We start from the raw sequence: 5,644 nt of genomic DNA, 5'->3' as shown, positions 1-5,644 counted from the left end.
CCTCTCTCAGTAACTCATCTAAGCCCTTATCTTGCCAATCCTCCATCTTTTCCAACTCCTTTCTAATATCCGCCCAGGATTTGGCCACAAACTGTGTTTTCAACAAGGCTTGCCCCACCGGTGTTTCAGGATCTAATCCTGAATATAATTGAAGATTTTTTTCTTAACTTTTCCAGCTACTCCGTAGGAGTCTCGTCTTTCTTTTGGTGTTCACTAAAAGCTTTGTTAATATTCTGTCCCCTGGGGACAGATTCCCTTATCCCTTGGACTATAATAGTCCTTAAATCCTGCATATGGCCCCTGCCTGCTTCGTTTTGGTTGTTCCAGTTAGGTCTTTGCAGGGGCCACTTGGTGTCTGCTACAGGACCTTGCTGATGCTGTTGGTCCCAAATACGCATCCCGCTCGCCTAATCATTTCCCTTTCTTCTGCTGTAAAGAGGATAGCCAAAATGGCTTGCAATTCCTCCCATGTATAGATATTAGGTCCCAGGAACTGATCTACTCGTTCCGAGACTCCGAGGGGGTCTTCCAACAAGTTTCCCGTTTCCTTCTTAAATTCCCTAACGTCCCCGGAGTTGAGGGGGACGGAAACATACCCATACCAGGTTGTGCTCCTCCCATTGCAACCTCCCTAAGGGGGTACAGATTACTCCTGTCCTCCCTCATCCTAGCCCGACTCCGAGTAACTCGCCGAGTCCCGGGAGAGCTGTCGGGAGAGTTAGAGTCAGGGAGGTTGGGTGCCGTCGGGACAGGTGGAGGTACAGGCGGGACATAAGGGGGGGGGTGAGGCAGGAGCCTCATCCTCCTCTCGGGGTTTTCTTTTATTCCCTTGTTTTTCTTCTCGTAAGGGGTATAGGTTGACCCTGGTTTCTGACTCTATCCATAGATGTGCATATTCACTCTCTTCCAGGCTAAAGGGTTCCTTCGAATTCACATATATGTTTAAAGCTTGGCACACCCAATCTTCAAAAGACCCAAAAACTGGCCAATATAGGTGGTCTCTTCTAATTTGTTTCCCACCCCAAACTTCTATACAATAATGTATCTTTTTTTTTTTTTTTTTTTTTTTTTTTGTAACTTTATTTTTACCCTTCCTAGAGGGGTAATCATCCCAATGTTTAATCATCAACCCCAACGGGCTATCTGGCGGTATCTGGGGTAACCTAACGTTAGGCACTACCCCACCCATGGGACCAGAAGACTTGCTCTTCTTCTGTCCCATCTTCCGGAGTGCCCTCACACACACACACAATTGTTCCCCCTCCTCGTGGCCCAGTCCCTCGCGGGAAATGGGAAACGCACTACTAAGGGGTCCGCACTCACTTCGTCCTTGAGCGGACGTCTCACACAGACGCACTCCGGGATACCCAACCCCAACCGAACGGATCACGGCCTATACTTACTCACTCCTGAGTCTTCGTTCGGGTCTTCGTGCACAAAGTTTACGGGGTTGCCGGCGTTTATTTGCTTTACTGCTGAATTTCGGTTCGTCGGTAGAGGCTTTGGATGGAAGAATGTCAACAGGGGCCGCTTCTTCAGCGGGGCGCCTCCCCCGTAGGGTTTTTTCCGGCCAAATTGCCTCTATCCGAGTCACGGCACCAAATTGTTATAAGTTTGTGGTCCAATAATTGAAATGGAACCAGTCCGATTATTTAAATCAATTTATTTGAGCAAGCAGCAGTAAGCAAAACAGCGCTGGGCGGGCCGGGGAGTTTCCACTCTACCAACGGCGCGCGCAAAAATGGAGAAGGATTCCCTTACTTATCCAGTCTCTAGTCCCTGCTTCCATGTTGGCTGGTATCGTTTGCGTTGTGTGTGCGCCTGCGCCGGCAGTTGCTAGGTGGTCGTAATCTGCCTCCTGGGGGTTGCTGGGATGAAGGCCGAAGTCTTCCTCAGCTGCCTTCTAGGTGACCTAGGTCCCGCTCATGTTCTTGTGGAATCACCTTTTCTTTTATCCGTTACTCAGTTGTTCCTTCTACCGAATATTTGGCTGTCCCTACCCCCACATGTCTTTGGATAACTAAGGAATGTTTCAACACTTGCAAGCGATTTTCTGAACAAAGTTAACCATTCTCAACTTATCTTCCACAATGTTTGTGGGTATTTCCCACAATGTTTGTGGGTATACATCAGCGAAGAAAAAAAAAAACTTTCCACATGTCTTATACAAGCAAGATTTGATTAACAAACTCAGGGTTTTACTTATTACATCCTGGGTTTGCTTTGCTCATCACTCCCGTAAGGTTTCCTGGGCTATCCTGCACTGGATATGTGCACAGAGAGGCAAATTAGGCCATGAACTAAGTTTCCAATTGGCAGGTTTCCTCTTACAATAGAACGTGCTTCCATTTTCTCCTAGGTAGCAGCCTGGAAGACAGAAGCTGAAGCAGCACGTGCCTCTTGTGAAAACAGGTAAGCAGAGATGGTTGTGTTCAGTGGATCCTCAGTTGCTTCCTGTGTAGGAAAACTGTACATTAATTGAATCTTTTGTGTCTAGGCAGGGCCTTGATAATGTTACTGTGTCGGCAGCAAGTATGCGGATGCCCGGTTTTCTGCCTATTTGTGACTGATCTTTCTTGTTTCTTTTAGTGAGGAAAATCTTGCTATGTACTCCCGAGGAAAGAAAGAAATGCAAAGAACCGGTGAAGAAAGAGGTGCCAGTCAAGGTGGGAGTGTAGGTAGGTTCTGGTTTTCGATTTTCTCAACTGTGTTCTGGCCAAAAGCCTTGTCTTACCCGATTGAAACGAGCTGAAGCACTGGGTATTTTTCATCCCTGCGCAATTCCGTATCACTACGGAGTTTACCAGCCATCGCCATGGACTCTGGGCCTGTCGTGTAGTGAGGGCAAAGGAGGTATTCAGAAAAAAAAAAAGAGCGTTTTTTCCAAAATGCTCGCGAGAGAGAAGGCAACAGCTGGCTGCAGAGAGGTGGGAATATAAAGAAACGGGCAGCGTCACTCGGCGTGAGAACAGTGATGTGGGGTACAGGCGTAGCGTGATGGTTTCCGTGGCCTTGGGCAGCACAGCAGGAATTTTCTGCCGGCTGCCAGGGGTGCGTGACCGGCTCCTGCCGAGCGTGGAGATGGGCAGGGGAGAGGACAGTGCTGTTCCTGTTGGTGTGTAGCAGGGGACAGTGGGTGGAAGCTGCTCTCAGGACATTTAATTAAGAGCTGTCATCTTGGTAGTCAGTGGGAAAGCAGACGAGGAAGGAGGCTGAGTCGTGAAGGACCATATTAACTGTATGTGTGAAGCGACGGAAACAACTTGAGGGTGTTAAGGAGACCGTTAGTTGGGATTGAGGCAGTAAGCGAGACGATCCTTGTACGAGCTTTCTGAGCGGGTCAGAATGGGGCAAGCCTGCACGTCAGGACAGAAGAGGCTGTGGCAGTAGTGGAGCTGATCAGATCTCGAATAAGCGATGATTTGGGCAATAGGTGGCAAAGTCAGCATCTTGTAGATGTTGCGCAGAATGCGTGACTTGACCGCTGGCAATGAAGACCCACAAAAGGGTTCAAGCTAACGTGCAGGTGTTCATGAGCATGGGGGTAATCTTGTGCTGTGCAGTGGTTAAAAAACCACAACAGCGAAACCCTTGAAACTTCCTGTGAAATTAGAGGTGGGTGAGAGACTTCACATCTTTTGCCTCTTCCGCTCTCGTGCTTTCTCTTAAAACTGTTTGTGTCATTATTCTAAGTTCTTTGCTTTCACTAGACCCAAGACAACCTAAGGTATTGTTTTCGGGCCGGTCGTCTCTGGTCAGGCGGAGACATCCACGTAGACGTGCCGGTCACAGAGGCCTTGCTGCAAAGGGACTAAGGGGTGGGTGCGTGGTTAGGGGTGGTTCTCCCTTATCCACGGTGCTGTCAGTCACGTCACTTGGGAGGGGTTTCAGAAGGGTGGTAATTACAGAATACTAATAAGCCTTCAAGCACCGCCGGGGCTGATGGTGACAGTTCCACCAGCTGTCCAGCTCAGGAAGAGGCAGGTAAGATGGCACAGAGGGGCACCGACTGGTTGTCACTTCTCTTGCAGGAACAGGATTTAACAGCAGAAGGGAGGCAGGACGAGAGGGCCGTGAGGTCGAAAAGCAAGTGGGACAGCTGGTGCCGTCACGCTGACAGCAGAGAGAGGAGAGAAGAGATGCAGGTGAGCCGGCTGGGACAATGCTTCCGAGGGAAACGTCTGCCACACAAAGAGAGAGCCAGAGAGAGGCATTGGGAGGTCGTGGAGTGGGTGAGAAGGGTGCCTGGGAGAGAGGAGAGCACGGGCAGATGGGAGACAGAGATGGAGATGGAGTGAGAAAGGCAGGGTGTTGGCAGTGAGGACGATCCTGCTGTGCAGGTGATTGTGAGGTCACAGGTGGCTGAGTAGGTGATAGGGCAGGAGGAGGACCCGGCTTTTACAGCTGCTTCTGATGTCACTGGTAGCTAAGTAACTGAGTGGGTATGAAGGGACACGTGGCTTCTCAGGAGCTTGTGATGTCAGTGGTGCTCTGTGCTCTGGGGGCAGGAGCATGTACTTGGCGGGTGCAGGTGCTTGTGCCGTCACTGGTGGCTGAGTAGCTGTTAGGACAGGAGCAGGCCCCTGGCTTGTGCTGCTGCTTGTGATGTCACATGAGGCAAAGTAGGTGACAGGGCAGAGCAGACCTGGCTTGTGCTGCCGCTTCTGTTGTCACTGATGGCTGAGGAGCTCACAGGCCAGGAGTCTTCACCTGGCTTGCGAAGTCCTTGTGATGTAAATGGAGTGTCTCTAGCTATTAGGGCAGGACTATGCAGGTGGCTTCCGCAGTTGCTTATATGATGTCATAGGTGGCTAGAGTAGGTGATAGGGCAGGAGCAGGCACGTGGCTTGGGCAGCTGCTTGTGATGTCATAGGTGGCTAGGTAGCTGTCTGGGTATGAATGAGCAGCTGACTTTTGGAGGTGCTTGTGATGTCACTGGTGGCTCTGTAGCTCTTAGGGCAGGAGCAGGCAGCTGGCTTCTGCAGGTTCTTGTGATGTCACACGTGCCTGAGTAGGTGCTAGGGCAGAAGCAGGCGCCTGGCTTGTTCTTTCAGGAATTATGCAGCCGCCACCTAGACCATGTAGAATTAGGCGGTGCCACCTGACCAGGGCTTGGCCCTAGTTCCTGCTCGCAGAAGACGAGTCGCCATCCCTTAATTCTGGTCGGTGGTCTCTGATTTCTTATTGCTTTTCTTAGTTGCTGGGCTGGCCTTCTTCTGAAGTTACCTCATTCTCTTGCAATTGTTTCCTTGTCCTTTTCTTCTTCAGGCCGCTCGCATCTGCCAGTTTCGGCTAGTTCTGCGTTAGCAGCGTTAGCTTGATCAAAAGTGTACTCTCGGGAGCGCTCTTGCGGCCTAGGCTTCAACTCCTTTAGCTTCTAGTGCTCAGCAAGGCTGTTAATGCTAACAATTACCAACACAGGTAACTGCAAGCTCTACTGGAGCAACTCTGAGAAACAGGGCAACATCTGGGGCATCTTCGTGGAGGTTACTGGGAAATTCCTTTGGCCAATTAAAATGACAGCAGATGCCCAAATTTAGGGCAACCGAACCTTTCGCTACTCATTCTGTTCAGGGCTTCATCACGCTTAACAGTAACTTGGGAAGACAAATGCCATACACCGCTCCCCCACCTTGCTCCTTCC

The sequence above is a fragment of the Gymnogyps californianus genome, unplaced genomic scaffold, assembly GCF_018139145.2.
Source record: "Gymnogyps californianus isolate 813 unplaced genomic scaffold, ASM1813914v2 HiC_scaffold_47, whole genome shotgun sequence".
Lineage (NCBI taxonomy): Eukaryota > Metazoa > Chordata > Aves > Accipitriformes > Cathartidae > Gymnogyps > Gymnogyps californianus.
Note: the sequence above shows the minus strand (reverse complement) of the source record.